The sequence below is a fragment of the Bubalus bubalis genome, chromosome 17 (assembly GCF_019923935.1).
Source record: "Bubalus bubalis isolate 160015118507 breed Murrah chromosome 17, NDDB_SH_1, whole genome shotgun sequence".
Classification (NCBI taxonomy): Eukaryota; Metazoa; Chordata; class Mammalia; order Artiodactyla; family Bovidae; genus Bubalus; species Bubalus bubalis.
Genome location: NC_059173.1, coordinates 28,740,908 through 28,763,232, shown reverse-complemented (window position 1 = coordinate 28,763,232; position 22,325 = coordinate 28,740,908).

The window sequence follows — 22,325 nt, the reverse complement described above, 5'->3', positions numbered from 1 at the left end:
CCTCCAAGCCAGGCTTCAACAGTATGTGAACCGTGAAATTCCAGATGTTCAAGCTGGATTTAGAAAAGGCAGAGGAACCAGAGGTCAAATTGCCAACATCCGCTGGATCATTGTAAAAGCAAGAGAGTTCCAGAAAAACATCTATTTCTGCTTTATTGACTATGCCAAAGCCTTTGACTGTGTGGATCACAAGAAACTGTGGAAAATTCTGAAAGAGATGGGAATACCAGACCACCTGACCTGCCTCCTGAGAAATCTGTATGCAGGTCAAGAAGCAACTGTTAGAACTGGACACGAAACAAGACTGGCTCCAAATCAGGAAAGGAGCACATCAAGGCTGTATATTGTCACCCTGCTTATTTAACTTATATCCAGAGTACATCATGTGAAATGCTGGACTGGATGAAGCACAAACTGGAATCAAGATTACCAGGAGAAATATCAATAACTTCAGATATGCAGATGACACCACCCTTATGGCAGAAAGTGAAGAATTAAAGAGCCTCTTGATGAAAGTGAAAGAGGAGAGTGAAAAAGTTGGCTTAAAACTCAACATTCAGAAAACTAAGATCATGGCATCTGGTCCCATCACTTCATGGGAAATAGATGGGGAAACAGTGGAAACAGGGAGAGACTTTATTTTGGGGGGCTCCAAAATCACTGCAGATGGAGATTGTAGCCATGAAATTAAATGACACTTACTCCTTGGAAGGAAAGTTATGACCATCCTAGACTGAGCGACTTCACTTTCACTTTTCACTTTCATGCACTGGAGAAGGAAATGGCAACCCACTCCAGTGTTCTTGCCTGGAGAATCCCAGGGATGGGGGAGCCTGGTGGGCTGCCGTCTATGGGGCCGCACAGAGTCGGACACGACCCAAGTGACACAGCAGCAGCAGCACACAGCATATTAAAAAGCAGAGACAGTACTTTGCCAACAAAGGTCTGTCTAGTCAAGGCTATGGTTTTTCCAGTAGTCATGTATGGATGTGAGAGTTGGACTATAAAGAAAGCTGAGCGCGAAAGAATTAATGCTTTTGAACTGTGTTGTTGGAGAAGACTCTTGAGAGTCCCATGGACTGCAAGGAGATAAAATCAGTCAATCCTAAAGGAAATCAGTCCTGAATATTCATTGGAAGGACTGATGCTAAATCTGAAGCTCCAATACTTTGGCCACTTGATGTGAAGAACTCACTCATTGGAAAAGACCCTGATTCTGGGAAAGACTGAAGGCAGGAGGAGAAGGGGAAAACAGAGGATGGGATGGTTGGATGGCATCACCAACTTGATGGACATGAGTTTGAGTAAGCTCCAGGAGTTGGTGATAGACAGGGAAGCCTGCTACTGCTGCTAAATCTCTTCAGTCATGTCCGACTCTGTGTGACCCCAGAGACAGCAGCCCACCAGGCTCCCCTGTCCCTGGGATTCTCCAGGCAAGATCACTGGAGTGGGTTGCCATTTCCTTCTCCAATGCATGAAAGTGAAAAGTGAAAGGGAAGTCTCTCAGTCCTGTCCAACTCTTAGCGACCCCATGGACTGCAGCCTACCAGGCTCCTCCATCCATGGGATTTTCCAGGCAAGAGTACTGGAGTGGGGTGCCATTGCCTTCTCTGCAGGGAAGCCTGGCACGGTGCAATCCACGGAGCCACAAAGAGTTGGACATGACTGAGTGACTGAACTGAACTGAACCTCTTCCTAAAAGTAGATTTCTCATAAGAATCCAGTTTTCTTAATGACAACTATCCTTAATATATAAATAAGACCTTTCTGCACTAGGTCATTTTGAACAGGTGTGTGTGTGTGTGTGTGAATGGTAGACCACACGACACAAGAGTTCTTGTGAGGAAACAGCTGAAACAGAATAAAACAAAAGATGCTGATGGGAATCCTCTAATAGCACTGCAAGTTTTGTTCACAGAGAGTGTGGATTAAAAACCTAGGTTAAATGAGGAAAACACACTAATTATTTCTTTATTCTATTAGCCTTTTCTGTGGTACTTTATCACTCTATTTATTATATGTGTTGTGCTAATACATAGATTTCATCTGCTATGTTGAAGTCAAAGTTCTTTGTTTTTTATTAATACAGTAAATATTACTTAATAAGAGCATAATCTGTAGACCCAGACAGACTAAATTCAAATCTTTCTTGATCACCTACTAGCTGTTTAACTCTGGGTAAAATATCTAGATTTTGGGGTCTGTTTCATCTTCTGTAAAATGATTTTACCTATACCCCAAAATTGTAGTGAGGATTAAGTGAGTTAATATGTGTTAAACACAGAATAGCACTCAGACCTGGTAACGTTCAACAAATGTCAGTCATTACTATTGTCTGTGCCATAGCTTTCTCTGCTTAACAAAATCTATATAAAATAGCACTCTAATTTTGGAGAGTTTTACTTCTATTTCAAACCAAAACATTGTTCAGACCACTTAAATCCAGTCTTAACAAGAGCAACCAGAAACTCAGAAATTTCTTGACAGTAAAGAAGCTACTGTTCAATTCTAGAATGTTATAACTCTGCCCCTGCTAACCTGAGGGGAGATGAAAAGACCTGACCTCCCTCCCCAAGCTTCCTTCCCATTCCAGATTCAGAATAAAAAAGAGAATGCAGAAGACAGGATCTAATGGTAGGCTGTACTAGACAGGAAGCAATTGCACTCGATTTTGATTCTAATTTTATCCCCACAGATAAGTCCTGTTCAGTGTATCTGTTGAATTGTGATCATTATCTTCCTCCAGAGGCAGCAGGCAAGTTCGTTCTATGAGGGCTGCCAGGACCCTTACTCTGAGCTTCACATTTGCGCATTTAACTCTCAATCGGTCATCTATAAGTGTCCAACAAACAGTTCACTTTCAATGTGTTTCATTGTCTCATCATCTTCTCTCTGAAAAGATCTCATCTCTGAAAAAACAAGATGCAGAGGAGTAGGTGGATGTGGAGTACATCTCTCTCCACAGATACATCAGGAATATACCTTCAGACACAGAAGTGCATGCAGAACACCAGCTGAGAGCAGACAGGAATATCTGACCAGTGGAAAAGAATACATAGAACCACGCAAAACTTGGTAGGATGAAGGAACTAGGGAGGGAAACAGGAGTGTTAGTAGGACCAGACCTGCCCTCAGTGGGTGAGGAAACCGAAGCAAGGGTCAAAACCCACAGCGGGGCAATTGTCTGAGTCAGAGAAGAAACATTTAAGGCTGAGAGTGAAACAGCTGATCTGTGGCAGCCTAAATGGAATGAGAATCAGACAGTCCTTGCCACAATCATACATGCCCCAGACAGAAATGCTGGTCTCCTGGAAGGGGCAGCAGCTGGGAGCTGGAGTTTAGGGATTGTGGCGCAATCACAGGGCAAGGGCTGCTGCTAACTGCAGAGAGACTGATCGAGGGGATGTGACAGAGGAGATCATAGTGGGAAATGCTGAAGGAGGAAAGCCAGGCAGCCATGGAAGCAAGGCGATACAAGCAAAGCCATCACCATAGCCTCTCTCCCCACATGCCACCATAGAGAGGCTGGCCCATCAAATGCCTGATACATTGAACTACAGAATAGGACCCCAGCTGGGATGGGGGGGGGGCGGTGCTGTGGGGGGCCCCTCTATGTGCCTGACATGTGGAACAACAAAGAAGAACCCCAGGCAAGGGAGCCCTCTAAGTGCCTGAACAGGCTGAGCTACAGAGAAAGACTGGCCAAAGAGGCCTTCTGATCGCCAGCTAAAAGAGGCTGGAAAAAAGACTCTGATAGGGCCATAACTCCTACGGTGGAGGCAGTCCGTGTGTCTGCACACTTGAGTCTGCCAAGGTACCTGCAAGCCAAGCAGCTGCACAACTTTTGTGCTCAACTCTCCCTGGGACAGAGCTGCCACAGGCAAAAAAGTCTTGCATCTATATGCACAGGGTCACTTCGGTCATGTCCAACTCTTTGTGACCCTGTAGACTGTGGCCTGCCAGACTTCTCTGTCAGAGAGGGGGTTCTCCAGGCAAGAATACTGGAGCATATTGGCCAATACTGGTTGTCATACCCTTCCAGAGCACTGTATTTTCTGCTGCCCTAGCCACCAAGCCCCCTGAGTAGCCAGTGCTGCCAGAACCCCTGTGACCAAAGGAGCTGCACCACCTCCACACCTGGCCCTCTCAGGGTCAAACCCAAGCCCTCCAGGGCAGCCTCAGGAGCTGAACTCCAGTGGATGACCCACATGTAGAGGTGGAAATAAAACCACAATTGAAACCCAGGGACAGTGTGATTAAGGAAGAAGACCCAAAACCGTCTCACCAGTTGTACAAGCTGCAGATTAAATCCACACAATCAACTAAGGCAACTCTGTGTCTATGGAATATATAAAAGGCCTTTGAGAGCTTCCACAAAAGAAAACACACTAGCTTTGATAGCTGTGGACATTGGAGGCAAGAGCACACAGGAGTAGGACCCGATTAGAATCTGAGCTGCCCCCACAGCAGGTCCAGAGATCAGCAGTGTTGAAGGGCATCCTAGGGAGGTGAGGTGGTCTGTGACTCCCAGCAAGGGAAAGGACTCTGACAGCAGTTACTCAAGAAAAACATTTATTATTCTTATTTTTTGACTTATTCTGTAGATTCTTTCAAATTTTTTTTCTTTCCCCTTCCTCTATTGCAGTTGTCAATTTTATTGGCACTAAGAAGTCCAATTAAGTTTTTGAACTTTTTTTTTCTTAGTCACATTTTTTTATTGTTGTCCTAAACCTCTGCCTCTGCATTGGGCTTTTGCAGTTCTGTGGAGTTTTCCTCTTTTGTTTCTTTTGTCTTCTTTTAATTTTTTAAACCTATTATTATTTTTTCTACATTTATTCCTTTGTTTGCTTTTCCTACTGTTCTTTTCCCCTTACAGTTAATCTTTAATGTATATAAATCTTCTTTATCTACCTCTGTTTAACTTTGCATATCTATTCTTTCTTTCTTTTCTTTCTCTCCTTTTCTCTCAAAATATTTGTTAGTTTTATTTTCATTGCTTTATTCCCCGATTGACATCTTACTTTAGTTTTGTTTTCCAGTTTGTGCTTTAATTAACTTTATTCTGGTAGATATAATTTTTGGTTTCCTTTGTTCACCAGGTCAATCTATTGTACTTTATTTTTGTTTTTGCTTATGGATGTATATGTATATGTATATGTGTATATTCAGTCACACTTTCTATTGTTATAAACCTCTGCCTCTACATTGGGCTTTTGCAGTTCTGTGGAGTTTTCCTTTTTTTTTGTTTTTTGTTTGTTTGTTTGTTTTTTTCTTTCTTCTTCCATTTTTTTCCTTTTCTCTTTTTTATAATTTTAAATTTTAATTCTTTAAACCTATTATATTTTGTCTACATTTATTCATTTGTTTGTCTTTCCTACTGTTCTTTTCCCCTTGCAGTTAATCTTTAATGTATATAAATCTTCTTCATCTACTTCTATTTAACTTTGCATATCTATTCTTTCTTTTCTTTCTTTCCTTTCCACTCAACATATTTGTTAGTTTTGCTTTCATTGCTTTAGTTCACACTTGGCATCTTGCTTTAGTTTTGTTTTCCAGTTTGTGCTTAAGTTAGTTTTGTTCTTAACTGGTAAATGTAATTTTTTTATTTCCTTTGTTCACCCAGTCAATCTACTGTACTTTATTTTTGTTGGACTGTTTTCACTTTGCTCATGAATGTGTATGCATAAGTGTATATTCCATTATTTTAATTATTATTTGCCTGATTTTGTAACTGCCATTTGTCTGGGGTTCCTCTTTGGTTTCTCATTCTTGGATATTTGTTTTAATTTCACTTAATGCCATAACAAACCACTTGTGCAATCTTGTTTCCTGACCAGAGATCAAGCCCTGAACCTTTGGAGTGGGAGCACTGTCTCCAAGACCCTAGACTACCAGAGAACTAACCCTAGGGAATATCAAATAGTGAGAACTCACACTAAGGAAACCACTTGAATATAAGACCAGGCATCACCCAACCACCAGTAGCATGCTGTGCAGAACATCTCATCTAAACAACAAACAAAACAAAAATACAAACCCAATCATCAGCACACAGGAGTACCACCTCACTCAGCCTTGCCCATCAGAGGAAAAACAAACAAACAGAGCTCAGCACAAATCTCACCCTATACTGCTGCTGCTGCTGCTAAATCACTTCAGTCGTGTCTGACTCTGTGTGACCCCACAGACAGCAGCCTACGAGGCTTCTCTGTCCCTGGGATTCTCCAGGCAAGAACACTGGAGTGGGTTGCCATTTCCTTCTCCAATGCATGAAAGTGAAAGTGAAGTCGTTCAGTCATGTCTGACTTTCAGCGACCCCATGGACTGCAGCTTTCCAGGCTCCTCCGTCCATGGGATTTTCCAGGCAAGAGTACTGGAGTGGGTTGCCATTGCCTTCTCCTCACCCTATACTACGCTCACACAAACCACTGGACCAAGCTTAGAAGGGCAGAAACAAAAAGCAAGAAAAAATTCAACCTTCTTCAAGGAAAGAATTTAACTTTCCTTGAAGCCTGGGAAAAGGAGACCTCAAACACAATAACTTAAAAAATAATATGTGTCCCCTGTTTTGAGGTGGGTCTCTTGTAGACAACATATGTAGGGGTCTTGTTTGAATGGGGAGGGAGGAGGGAGGAGGGTTCAGGATGGGGAACACATGTATACCTGTGGCGGATTCATTTTGATATTTGGCAAAACTAATACAGTTATGTAAAGTTTAAAAATAAAATAAAATTAAAATAATAATAATAATGAAAAGGCAGAGAAGTACTGCACAAATGAAGGAACACAGAAGAAACACAGAAATCCAAATAAATGAAGAGGAAATAGGCAAATTACGTAAAAAAGAATTCAGAATAATGATAGTAAAGATGATCAAAAACCTTGAAAACCAAATGGAGAAAATGCAAGAATCAATTAACAAACACCTAGAAGAATTAAAGAATAAACATACAAACAACACAATTACTGATATTAAAAACACTCTAGAAGGAATCAATAGCAGACTATCTGAAGCAGAACAAATCAGTGAGCTGGAAAATAAAATGGTGGAAATAACTTCTGAAGAACAGAATAAAGTAAAAACAATGAAAAGAGTTGAGGATAGTCTGAGACATCTGGGACCATATCAGACACACAAACATTCTAATTATAGGGGTACCAGAAGAAGAATAGAAAAAGAAAGGGTATGAGAAAAATTTTGAAGAGATTATAGTTGAAAATTTCCCCAGCATGGAAAAGGAAATAGTCAATCAAGTACAAGAGGCACCCAAGGAGAAACATGCCAAGACATATACTAATCAAACTAACAAAGACTAAACACAAAGAAAGAATATTAAAGGCAGCAAGGGAGAAGCAACAAGTAACATACAAGGGAAACCCCATATGCTTAACAGCTACCTTTCAGCAGAAACTCTGCAAGACAGAAGGGAATGGCAGGATATATTTAAAGTACTGAACGGGAAAAGTCTACAACCAAGATTACTCTACTCAGCAAGGATCTCATTCAAAATTGATGGAGAAATAAAAAGCTTTTCAGACAAGTAAAAGTTAAAAGTCAGTACCATCAAACCAGCTTTACAACAAATATTAAAGGGATTTACACAGTCAAGAAATACAAGAGAAGAAAAAATATCTACAAAATCAACCCCAAACAATTAGAAAATGGCAATAAGAATATATATATATATATATATATCAATAATTACTTTAAATGTAAATGGATTAAATGCTCCAAACAAAAGACACAGACTGGCTGAATGGATACAAAAACAAGAACCCATATATATGCTGTCTACAAAAAACCCACTTCATACCTCAAGACACATATAGACTGAAAGTGAGAGGATGGAAAAATATATTCCATGCAAATGGGAAGCGAAAGAAAGCTGGAGTAGCAATCCTCATATCAGACAAAATAGACCTTCAAATAAGGAAGATTACAAGAAATAAGGAAGAACACTACATAATGATCAAGAGATCAATCCAAGAGGAAGCCATAACAATTGTAAATATCTATGGACCCAACATAGGAGCATCTCAATACATAAGAAAAACATTAACAGACATAAAAGGAGAAATTGACAGTAACACCATAATAGTAAGACATTTTAACACCCCACTGACACCAATGGATAGATCATCAAAACAGAAAATTAATAAGGAAACACAAGTCTTAAATGATACATTAGATGAGATGGTTCTCATTGCTATCTTCAGGACATTCCATCCAAATGCAGAAGAATACACCTACTTCTCAAGTGCAGATGGAACATTCTCTAGGATAGACCTCATCTTGGGTCAAAAATCAAACTTCAGTAAATTTAAGAAAATTGAAATTGTATCAAGCATCTTCTCCAGCCACAATGCTATGAGACTAGATATCAATTACAAGAAAAAAGTGTCAGAAACACAAACACATGGAGACTAAACAACACATTTCTAAATAATGAATAGGTTACTGAAAAAATAAAAAGGGAAATTAAAAAATTTCTAGAAACAAAAGACAATGAAGACATGACAACTCAAAACCTATGGGATGCAGCAAAAGCAATTCAAACAGGGAAGTTTATAGCAATACAATCCTACCTCAGGAAACAAGAAAAACATCAAATAGACAACCTAACTTTACACCTAAAACAACTGGAAAAAGAAGAACAAAAAAACTCCAAAATTAATAGAAGGAAAGAAATCATAAAGATCCCAGCAGAAATGAAGAAGAAATGAAAGAAACAATAGTAAAGATTAATAAAACTAAAAGCTGGTTTTTTGAGAATATAAACAAAATTGACAAGCCTTTTAGCCAGACTCATCAAGAAAAAAAAGAGAGAAGAATCAAATCAACAAAATTAGAAGTGAAAAAGGAAGGGTTACAACAGACAATGCAGAAATACAAAGGATTATAAGAGACTATTATGAACAACTATATGGCAATAAAACAGGTAACCTGGAAGAAATGGACAGATTCTTAGAAAAGTTCAATCTTCCAAGACTGAACCAGGAAGAAATAGAAATTATGAACAACTCAATTACAAGCACCGAAATTGAAGCTGTGATAAAATATCTCCCCAAAAACAAAAGCCGAACCAGACAGCTTCACAGGAGAATTCTACCAAACATTTAGAGAAGAGTTAATGCCTATCCTTCTAAAACTCAAAAATTGCAGAGGAAGGAACACTTCCAAATTCATTCTATCAGGCCACCCTGATACTAAAACCTGACAAAGACAACACAAAAAAAGAAAACTGCAGGCCAATATCACTGATGAACATAGATGCAAAATCCTCAACAAAATTTTAGCAAACAGAATTCAGCAACACATCAAAAAGCTCATACACCATGATCAACTTGGGCTTATTCCAGGGATGTAAGGATTCTTCAATATACAGAAATCAATCAATGTGATACACCATATTAACAAACTGAAAGATAAAAACCATATTATAATCTCAATAGGTGCAGAAAAAGCCTTTGACAGAATTCAGCACTCATTTATGATTAAAACGCTTCAAGGAAGGAATCTACCTCAACATAGTAAAGACCATATATGATAAGCCTACAGCAAACATTATTCTCAATGGTGAAAAACTGATAGCATTCCCAAAAAGGTCAGTTTTCATTCCAATCCCAAAGAAAGGCAATGCCAAAGAATGCTCAAACTACCGCACAATTGCACTCATCTCACACACTAGTAAAGTAATGCTCAAAATTCTCCAAGCCAGGCTTCAGCAATATGTGAACCGTGAACTTCCTGATGTTCAAGCTGGTTTTAGAAAAGGCAGAGGAACCAGAGATCAAATTGTCAACATCTGCTGGATCATGGAAAAAGCAAGAGAGTTCCAGAAAAGCATCTATTTCTGCTTTATTGACTATGCCAAAGCCTTTGACTGTGTGGATCACAATTAACTGTGGAAAATTCTGAAAGACATGGGAATACCAGGCCACCTGACCTGCCTCTTGAGAAATTTGTATGCAGGTCAGGAAGCAACAGTTAGAACTGGACATGGAACAACAGACTGGTTCCAAATAGGAAAAGGAGTACGTCAAGGCTGTATATTGGCACCCTGCTTATTTAACTTCTATGCAGAGTACATCATGAGAAACGCTGGACTGGAAGAAACACAAGCTGGAATCAAGATTGCTGGGAGAAATATCAATAACCTCAGATATGCAGATGACACCACCCTTATGGCAGAAAGTGAAGAGGAACTAAAAAGCCTTTGATGAAAGTGAAAGTGGAGAGTGAAAAAGTTGGCTTAAAGCTCAACATTCAGAAAACGAAGATCATGGCATCCAGTCCCACCACTTCATGGGAAATAGATGGGGAAACAGTGGAAACAGTGTCAGACTTTATTTTTTGGGGTTCCAAAATCACTGCAGATGGTGACTGCAGCCATGAAATTAAAAGACGCTTACTCCTTGGAAGGAAAGTTATATCCAACCTAGATAGCATATTCAAAAGCAGAGGCATTACTTTGTGGTCATGTATGGATGTGAGAGTTGGCATCTGGTCCCATCACTTCATGGGAAATAAATGGGGAAACAGTGGAAACAGTGTCAGACTTTATTTTTCTGGGCTCCAAAATCACTGCAGATGGTGACTGTAGCCATGAAATTAAAAGACACTTACTCCTTGGAAGGAAAGTTATGACCAACCTAGACAGCATATTCAAAAGCAGAGACATTACTTTGCCAACAAAGGTTCGTCTAGTCAAGGCTATGGTTTTTCCTGTGGTCATGTATGGATGTGAGAGTTGGACTGTGAAGAACGCTGAGCACCGAAGAATTGATGCTTTTGAACTGTGGTGTTGGAGAAGACTCTTGAGAGTCCCTTGGACTGCAAGGAGATCCAACCAGTCCCTTCTGAAGGAGATCAGCCCTGGGATTTCTTTGGAAGGAATGATGCTAAAGCTGAAACTCCAGTACTTTGGCCACCTCATGCAAAGAGTTGACTCACTGGAAAAGACTCTGATGCTGGGAGGGATTAGGGGCAGGAGGAGAAGGGGACGACAGAGGATGAGATGGCTGGATGGCATCACCAACTCGATGAGTTTGGGTAAACTCTGGGAGTTGGTGATGGACAGGGAGGCCTGGCGTGCTGCAATTCATGGGGTTGCAAAGAGTCAGACACAACTGAGCGACTGATCTGATCTGATGTAAGATCAGGAACAAGACAAGAGTGTCCACTTTTGCCACTATTATTCAGCATATTTCTGGAAGTCCTAGCTACAGCAATCAGAGAAGAAAAAGAAATAAAAGGTGTCCAGATCAGAGAATAAGAAGTAAAGCTCTCACTGTTTGCAAATGACATGATACTATACATAGAAAACCCTAAAGATAGTATTAGAAATTTACTAGAGCTAATCAGAGAATTTAGCAAAGTTTCAGGATACAAAATCAATACACAGAAATCACTTACATTTCTATATACTAACAATGAAAGAAAGAGAAATTAAGGAATAAATCCCATTCACCATTGCAACAAAAATAATTATCTAGGAATAAACCTACCGAAGGAAACAAAAGAACTGTAAGCATAAAATTATAAGACACTAATGAAAGAAATCAAAGGTGACAGGAACAGATGTTCCCGGGTAGGAAGACTCAATATTGTAATATGACTATACTACCAAAAGCAATCTACAAATTCAATGCAATCTCTATCAAAGTACCAATGGTATTTTTCACAGAACTAGAACAAAAATTTTCACAATTCATATGGGAACACAAAAGATCCCGAATAGCCAAAGCTTTCTTGAGAAAGAAGAATGGAGCTGGAGAAATCAACCTTCTTGACTTCAGATTATACTACAAAGCTACAGTCATCAAAACAGTATGATACTGCCACAAAAACAGAAATATAGACCAATGGAACAAGATAGAAAGCCCAGAAATAAACCCATGGTACCCATGCACCTATGGGTACCTTATTTTTGAAAAAAGAGGCAAGAATATACAATGGGGCAAAGACAGCCTCTTCAATAAATGGTGCTGGGAAAACTGGACAGCTACAAGTAAAAGTATGAAATTAGAAGACTTCTTAACTCCATACACAAAAAGATAAACTCAAAATTGATTAAATACCTAAATGTAAAAACAGAAACTATAAAACTCTTAGAGGAAAACATAGGCAGAACACTAAATGACATAAATCAAAGCAACATCCTCCATGACCCATCTCCTAGAGTAATGGAAATAAAAACAGAAGTAAACAAGTGGGACCTGATTAAACTTAAAAGTTTTTGCACAGCAAAGGAAACTATAAGCAAGGTGAAAAGACATCCCCTCAGAATGGGAGAATATAATAGCAAATGAACAACTGGCAAAGGATCTATTTCCAAAATATAGAAGGGGCTCATACAACTCAACACCAGAAAAACAACCCAATCAAAAAATAGGCAAAAGACCTAAACAGACATTTCTCCAAAGAAGATATACAGATGGCTAATAAACACATGAAAAGATGCTCAACATCGCTCATTATTAGATAAATGCAAATCAAAACCACAATGAGATATCACCTCACACCAGTCAGAATGGCCCTCATCAAAAAGTCTACAAACAATAAATGCTGGAGAGGGTGTGGATAAAAGGGAACACTCTTGCACTGTTGGTGGGAATGTAATTTGATACAGCCACTGTGGGAGACAGTATGGAGATTCCTTAAAAAACTAAGGATAAAACCACCATATGACCCAGCATTCCACTCCTAGGCATATACCCTGAGGAAACCAAAATTGAAAAAAAACACCTGTATCCCATTGTTCACTGAATCACTATTTACAATAGCTAGAACATGGAAGCAACCTAGATGTCCATCGACAGATGAATGGATAAAGAAGTTGTGGTACATATACACAATGGAATATCACTCAGACATAAAAAGGAACGCATTTGAGTCAGTTCTAATGAGTTGGATGAACCAAGAACCTATTATACAGAGTGAAGTGAGTCAGAAAGAGAAAGATAAATATGATATTCTAACACATATATATGGAATCTAGAAAAGTGGTACTGAAGAATTTATTTGCAGGGCAACAGTGGAGAAACAGACATAGAGAATAGACTTATAGACAGGGGGAGAGGGGAAAAGAGGGTGAGATGTATGGAAAGAGTTACAAGGAAACTTTATATGTCAAGTAAATAGCCAATGGGAATTTGCTGTATGGCTTAGGAAACTCAAACAGGGGCTCTGTATCAACCTAGAAGGGTGGGATGGGGTAGGAGATGCAAGGAAGTTTTAAAAGGGAGGGAATATATGTATACCTATGGGTGATTTATGTTGAGGTTTAACAAAAAACAGCAAAATTCTGTAAAGCAATTATCCTGCAATAAAAAATAAATTAATTAAAAAAAAAAAAGATCTCATCTCTGGCAACCTCTCTCAACATAGAATTCTTGACAGCTGTCATATCTTCATACCATACACTGAACTTTGATCTTCTTCCTAGATATTCTAGGAGAGTCCGGATTTCAAATGTTCCTCCCAGTCACCATATCTGATAAGTAGTTCAAATGCTCAGCTGAGTTTGAAAACTATGAATTTGCAACAAACCATTTTGTAGAGCTGTGGAATTTAGTCTAATGTTGCTCTGTTCAGAGGACACAAATTCTATATTTGACCATGGAGTCTATGTATTTTGGGATATAATGTGAAATCAATTGATTCATGATCAGAAAAACACAGTGTGAAACCTAAGTGCTAAAGAATCCAGCACCCAGAAACCAATGATTCATAGTTAAAATGAAATCAAATGTCAGTGACATCTAGTAAATTTTTTATTAGCTTTCTGTTCAATAAGAAAGGTCGTATGAAAATGACATTTGCTGTGATACTGAGTTTATCCAGATTAAAACAGCTTCTCATAGTCTTTTGCTTTCCCTTTATTTTCTTCTTCATGCTGCAAAATACCAAGATGGGAAAAAATTTATATTACATTCTGTAAGTTCAGTTAATGTCAAAAATTAAAAATTACCACACGAAGACCAAAAAGCCTGACATTTTCTAGGAATGCATGGCTATTTAGTTCAAAAAAGAACCATAGCAGAAAAATTAAAAAAAAATAGTAATGCCCTGCCCCAAATCCCTATTGTAGATAAGAAATTTGGGCCAAAAAATGGTTTTTCATTGCCCAGGATCAAGACAGAACATAGTGTGATGGTTAATTTTAAGGGCCACCTTGACTGAGCTAAGGGGTGCCCAGAGAGCTGGTGAAACATTGTTCCTGGGTGTGGCTATGAGAGAGTTTCCAGACAAGATTAGCATTTCAAAAGTAGATTAAGAAGATGGCTCTTACTCTTACATGCAGGCACCATCCAATACACTGAGGGCTTGAATAGAGGGAAGATGTGGGGGAAGGACAGATCCTATCTCTGCTTGAGCTCAGATATCCACATGTTCCTGCCCTTGGATGTGGATTCTCTATTTTCATGCCTTTGCACTTGGACTGAACAGCTTTCCTGGTCCTCCAGCTTGCAGACTGCAGATCTTGGGACTTTGTTGCCTACATAATCTCATGAGCAAATTTCTATCACAAATCTGTTGTATAAATATCTCTGTATAGCCTTTTGATTCTGCTTCTCCAGGCCTGACTAGCACATATCATAAACCAGATTTTCTATTTTTGTTGTTTGCATGTTACCTATTTATAACTACAGACAAGCAATATTTTAGCATATTCATTTTTCATCTGTGCCATTTCAAAGCCTATAAGTGAACTTCATCACATATTTAAGTTGAGAATGGTGACAAACCAAGACTTCCTGCTTTTTAAAGTGTTAACAGAAGGTGTGGCATGCAGCTCTGATGCTCACACATGCTCCCAGTGGACTTACCTTATCCTGAAGGATGCCAGGAAACTCAAGCCCTCCACATTCCTTCTCACATTCCATTCACAAATTCCATTCCATTAATATAAATGAAAGAAAATAAACGTAATTTTTAAATGAATGTAGATATGCTTAATGGCAAGCAGAAGTGTGTGTACATGTGTGTGTGTGTTGTGTGTTGTGTGTTTGCCATTCCTACCTAATAAGAGCTGGATAGTAAAACCAGCTGTCTGTGGCATTAACTTCTATTTTTTTCTGAATTAATTTAATAAGATTTTTTATGTGGACCACTTTTAACGTCTTTTTTTTTTTTTTTTTTTTGGCTGTGATGTGTCTTCATCACAGCACTAAAACTTTCTCTAGTTGCAGAGAGTGGGAGCTACTCTTCATCGTCATGTGCAGGCTTCTCATTGCAGTGGCTTCTCTTGACACAAAGCCCAGGCTCTAGGGCTTCAGTAGTTGCAGGGCATGGGCTCAGTAGTTGCTCTGAGGCATGTGGAATCTTCCTGGACCAGGATAAAACGGGTGTCCCTTGCACTGTAAGGCAGATTCTTAACCACTGCACCACCAGGCAAGTTTCACTTTTAAAGTCTTTACTGAATTTGTTACAATATCGCTCCAGTTTTATGTTTGGGTTTTTTGGCCCCAAGTCATGTGGGATCTTAGCTCCCTGACCCAAGGATCTAACCTGAGGCCCCTGCATCAGAAGGGGAAGTCTTAACCACTGGACCACCAGAGAAATCTCTATGCCATTTATTTCTGCAGATTGAAAAAAGGAAAAAAAAAAAACACTCAATTTAATATTAGAGAAAGTAGCATTATTTTTTAGAGTGAGACAGAACTCTCAAAGTTCTCAACAGCATTGTTTTCTCCATGATTCCTTGTATGAGGCAATCAAATCATCATTAAAGAAATGTCTCCGAGGAGGAAACCAGATCAAAGAGGTCAAATAATTCCCCTTGAATGACACAACTCAGAGGCAGAGCACTGGACCAAAGATCAGAAAACCCGACACTCAGTCTTCCCACATCTTCCACTCGAGAGTTTTGTGTTTTGGAAGAAACAGTGTTTGACCTCATGTGAATCATCATCCAAGTGCTTAAAACCTGAAAGAAGATAAGAGCTAACAAAATGTAAATAAATCATAGCCCAGAAATATAACCACAAGTTTGTCAAACCATCAAATAGTTGGCAGCTTTTTCTTTCCTTTTAGGGATTTTCTTGCTGGAGTTCACTTTCAGGTTAAGAGTAAAGCTTCCGAAGAGGTTACACTCATACAGCTTTGTTCCCACCCAGAACTACTGCCAGTAGAATCTTCCAGAAATGCCTGTGAAGTACAATTCTGGTTGGGAATAGAACAGACACAATGTCTAAGGAATAACAACTGGCTTCCCTAAAGCAGGACTAAAGACCTGAAGTAAACCTGAGCCAAGCTCCACCAAAAGATAACCCAGAACTAGTCATGCCCCCCACCACCATCTTGTCCTGAAAGCCAAATGCAATTCCTGGCATGATCATGTTAAGTGGATGCTCTACTTGACTGTGCCAAGCCTGGACTGCTCTTCTCAAAAAAATGATCCCAATTTTCCATATGACATGATCACGACATCAAGCCTTATGAGGAAGATGAGTCCATTTGAAGATCCTCTTGAGTGTTCAGATCTATATCTAACCAGCCTGGTTGTATGAGTTATTTAATTCTGTAGTAATGCTGCATAACACGGGACCAGAAAGCCTCACCAGCATGAGTTGTAACAAGTATTTACTTCAGGTCGTGTATATACAAGTTGCCTGGGTGCTGCTAGAGATCCCAGCTCGATTCAACAAACCTTGTTCTGGTGTCCATGGTCAGCAGCAGGTTTTCGCATCTCAGATGGACATTCTTTCCCATACAGGCTCTGGGGTATCTGACCAGTGTGCCTCATCCAGCAGGCTCATCTGAGGATATTTTCTTGACAGGGATAGAGGAAAGAGAAGAGTGAGGGAGAGACGGGAGATGGAGAAAAGGGGAGATGGAGACAGAGCTTGAAGCTTAGCCTCAAAACTGGCCCATGCACATTTCTACCACATGCCCTTGGCCAAAGCAAGTCATAAGCTCATGCCAGTTTCAGAGTATTAAAAATAGATTCTACTTCATGATTGAAAAAGCAGAAAAATCATATTGCAAAGAGTATAAATGTGGCAGAGAGTGGGGGTGGAGTGGGAGGAAGGATATTTTCACAGTCACTAGAGCCCACCTGGGACCTGCAGCCCAGCATGTAATGCTCGCTCCTCCTGAACCGTGAGTCACTGGGCCCAAGCCGGGTTTGGGGGCAATTCCCAGTGGACTGAGAGCTGTGATACCCTCTCTAATTCCTCTTCATCCTCCATGGTACCCCCCACACTCTCTCATCTTTGGCCTTTCTCCCTGACCTCCTTCATCCAAAGATGTTTCCCTTATTAAGGGGCAAAATTAACACACCCCAAAATAGAAAGGCAAGGCACTGTGAGAATCAGGCTCTATCAGAACAGATGCCCGGCAATCAAAACAGTCACTGATGGTGATCAGCCTCCATCTTCACCGAGGGAAGCTGGTTAAACCTTTTGTCCTAGACCCAGGCTCTCCAGGACTCTGAAATATTTGAGGCATCATTTCTTTCAAGTCTCTTTGCCATACTCTAAATAGTCCATTGATAATGTGAAATTCAGAACAATATCATGTATGAGCGTGTGAGTATTTTTCTGAAGAAAAGTTCTATAATTTCCGTATCCTTTAAAAAGGAGTCCGTTGCTCAGAAAAGTTAAGAAGCGCTGCTTATTTGGGTTAAGCTGATAAAAAAATAAAAAAAAATCATCCTACTAAATACTAGGAGGCAGAGTAAACTTCACTCAGAGTAAACAGAGCCCTTGCAAGTTCTTTAACAGTTTACAGAACTGATGTAGCTGAGGGGCATTTCAGGACCAAGGGGAGCAGGTAAATTTGTGGGACTGACCCTGACATTCCTGGAGCACTGCTTTTCCACTACTTTCCCTAGTGAGAGGCAGATCCATTGTTAACCTAAAAAATATGCCCTCCTGTTAATGCTTCACAATGAGTTAAATTTAATAGACATTTGGTGATATATAAATGCAAATCTCTTCCCCACACCAGTGCTTTATTATCCATTGAAAATGAATTTGTCAAGTTGGTCCTGAGAGATTTGTACTGGAGCAGGGTGACCAGAGCAATGGGCACTGAAGACCATCACAGAGAAGTAAAAGGACGCAAAAGGGCCGGAATCCTCTAATTGTATAACTATTGTCGTTTCTGTTCCATAGAGAATCTGAACAGTGATTAAAATCATACTGATTTCAATCATGTGCAAGCATCAGTCCTTCTGTGTCTTTTATTAATCATATCTTGACAAAGGAAAACCTTGAAATTCTTTAAAGAATTTCATTTACTTCTTTTTAAAAATTTTTATTTTATTGAATTATAGTTGATTTGCAGTGTTGTGCCAATCACTGCTGTACAACAGAATGACTCAATGATATATGTGTGGTGGTTTAGACACTAAGTCATATCCAACTCTTGCGACTCCATGGACTGTAGCCTGCCAGGCTCCTCTGTCCATGGGATTTTCCATGCAAGAATACTGGAGTGGATTGCCATTTCTTTCTCCAGGGGATCTTCTCAATGCAGGAATCGAACCCGGGTCTCCTGCATTGCAGGCAGATTCTTTACCTAGAGCCCCAGGGAAGCCCCAGTTATATACATACATACATACATTCTTTTTTAAATATTCTTTTCCACTATGGTTTATCTCAGGAAATTGGATATAGTTTCTTGTGCCAAACAGTAGGATTTGCTGTTTATCCATTCTCTGTACAATAGTTCCCAACTGTCAATCCCAATCTCCTAAAACAGCCCTCTCCCTCCCTCCCCTCCCCCATTTAGCTTGCTTCCATGTCCTGGAAGCAACCTGGAAGCATTCCTGTTTCAATGAACATGGGGGTGTATGTATCTTTTCAAATTATGGTTTTCTTGGGATTATATACCCAGGAGTGGGATTGAAGGATCTCATGGTAGCTCTATTTTTAGTTTCTTAAGGAACCTCCATACTGTTCTCCATAGTGGCTGCTCCAACTTATATTCCCACCAACAGCATAGGAGGCTTCCCTTTTTTCCACAACCTCTCCAGCAATTGTTATTTATAGACTTTTTATGTTATTCAGTCTGACTGGTGTGAGGTGGTACCTCATTGTAGTTTTGATTTGCATTTCTCTAGTAATTAGTGATGCTGAGCATCTTTTCCTGTACTTGTTGGCTATCTGTAGGTCTTCTTTAAAGAAATGCTTATTAAGGTCTTCAGTACATTTTTCTACGGGGTTGGTTTTTTGGTTGTTGAGTTGTGTGAGGTGTTTGTACGTTTTGAAGATTAACCCTTCATTAGTTGCATCATTTGCAAATATTTTCTCCCATTCTGTAAGCTGTCTTTTCATTTTTATGGTTTCCTTTCCTGTGCAAAAGTTTGTAAGTTTGATTAGGTCTCATTTGTTTATCTTTGTTTTTATTTCTCTTGCCTTGGGAGACTGATCTAAGAAAACATTGCTATGATTTATGTCAGAGAATGTTTTGCCTATGCTTTCTTCTAGGAGTTTTATGGCGTCCTGTCTTATATTTAAGTCTTTAAGCCATTCTGTGTTTATTTTTGTGCAGGTTGTGAGGGCATGTAAAGAACTTCCTTTACTTCTTAGTCAAGGACAGAACCTTTCTTCTGGGAAACTAGACAGGGCAAGTGTGTACAGGTTGAGATCAGAGCATATACAATGCTGCCTGGTCTTGGTTTTGGAATATGGACAGAAAATATAGCAAGGGAAGAAGGAATTTTGGTGATGAAAAATATTAGAATAGGGTTATCTTAAAAATTAGTCTTAGAACTTACAGAGTTATAATTAAGTAGCTTTTACAGAATGTCACTTGTCACCAAAGTGTCTAATTTTATCTTTAATTTATATTTCAAAACTCAGAAAGAAGTGAATTTTAGCATATTTTTAAACTTTTTTGTAGATACCTCACTGGGAAGGCAAATACTGGATCCGCCTTTTCTGGACTTCAACCTAACAATAATAAAAACCCTGGTAGGCAGCTCTTCTCTCTTCCTTATTCCACTAAAAGGTATCAGAAATCCATGGTCATTTGTATTTCCCAAGTAGAGTCACATCAATAAATATCCTCTATCATCAATGAACAGCCATTGTCCTTGTTATTAACCCTATTGTTTTCCTCCTTCCAAAGAGAAGGTATTTTCCTTTTATCAAATATTCTAAAACAGCATCTAAATCATTTCGATGTAAGTAGACTTCTAGTTCTAGTCAGACAAAATGTTCTTTTCATTTTCAAAGTGGGCAGATTAATTTTCTTCCTGTTATTGAGAAACAAAGTTATGCAATAAAAAAAATGATAACAAAACAAATTAAAGCATCTAAGAAATATGGACTGGAATACCAGTGCTACTTTAAACAGAATCTATTATAGTAAGCTTGTTAATATTTTATAACAAGCTCTCTTAAACAAAACTCTTTTTTTCATCTGTATAGGGGTAAAATAGAAGAGTGTTGTAAGAATGCTTGAACCTAGAAGAAAAGGACAAAAATTTGCAAATGATTGCAATATACAAGACACTCTATCAGGTGACTTAGATGTGTTATGTTATTTTCTACTCACAGAAAAACCCATGTTACATGGAGAAAACTAAATTTCCAGAAGTAAATTTCACAACCTGCCCAACTTCTCCATTGCTGGGTTTTGAAGGAAGGATTTAAACACAAGAGATGCTTAAATATAAAAAAAAAAAATGTGCCAAACCTCTGCTTTCACACAATCCCTTTTGAATTCTCAGATCAAAGCAAAGGAAACTAAGTCAAGACTACAGGTGAGATGCTTTAATTAATACTACTGAAGTTAGGACCATAAGGCATTTTAAAAATGCTGAAAGTGAGATAGAAAAAGAAAAAAGTCCTGCAACTTTCCCTAGAGTCTGCTTGAATCACAGAGGATTTTTTCCTGAACTTTTTCCCTATGAAGGACAAATTTTCTGCAGGCCAGTATTTGCATCTCATTTTGAATCTATCAATAACAGCTTGTCTTTTTACACTTCTGTCCTTGAAAATGTTCTTCAAGCCCTAGCATCTTTTTTGAAAGCCTGTCTTAATTTGTAGTTCAAATGCAGAAGCAGAAGTTACCCTTGAGAAAATATTCGGAGCCATTCCTTAATTTAGGGCATGAGTCAGGAGTCAGCAGAGCCATCCCATAATTCTACAATATACAATTCAGCTTTGAGTATCAGACCAGTAAAATAATTCATAAAAGTGATGGGAAAAAGTAATTCTTATAAAATCTCATGAAAAGACAAAACTTGAAAGCTCACAAATTGTTATTTTATTTTTAGGCATTGATGAATTCAATTACAACACTAGACAAGAAACTTTTAGTCTGTATCCAAACATTTTCAATAATTAAATCATGTTATTTCATGCTGCCTAATAGCTGTTGGCACCAACTGTGCACTAATCTCCAAAGAGGACCAAAGAAATCACGGGTAACCACCTCCTGCCACTAATCCACAGGGAGGTTTGCAGTTTTTACTGTAATACATTGTAGGAAGTCAATTGTAGGTTCACCACCACTGAACAAATAGCTTGAGATGGTAGCTGAAACAAAGAAAATGAAATCAGGAAGAAATGCATGGATGAACGCAGAACCCTACATTTAGGTCACAAAATCTTCTGGATAAATACAGAGTGAGGAAAAGTTATCTAAGAGTACAGCTTGTGACAAAGAATTAGAGACATTTAATTTTAGGCTTAAAATAAATTACTGTAATGAAGAAGCTCTCCAGAAAGCAAATGCTGTTTCAGGCTTTATTGATAAACATAGGCTGAGAGTAACTGACATTCCATCCATGTTGAGAGCACCACCTGCTCAAGAGGCTGTTTTCCGGATGTAAACAGTAACAATTTGAAAATTTTCCATATGGAGAATGGTCAAAGGAAATTGGGGTTACTCTAATCTATATGACTGTATATAACATAAAAATAGAAGCCTTATTGCCCTCAAATATTTGAAGGATAGTAGTCTAGATGAAAGATTAAAATAATTTTCCATGATTTTGGCAAAATCTAAGGGTGGAAATTATAACAAAGCTCCCTTTGACTGAAAATATAGAAATACCTCTAATATTAGTCATCAGATCAGTTCAGTCACTCAGTCCTGTCCAACTCTTTGCGACTCCATGAATCGCAGCATGCCAGGCCTCCCTGTCCATCACCAACTCCCAGAGTTCACTCAAACTCACGTCCATCGAGTCAGTGATGCCATCCAGCCATCTCATCCTCTGTCGTCCCCTTCTCCTCCTGCCCCCAATCCCTCCCAGCATCAGAGTCTTTTCCAATGAGTCAACTCTTCGCATGAGGTGGCCAAAGTACTGGAGTTTCAGCTTTAGCATCATTCCTTCCAAAGAAATCCCAGGGCTGATCTC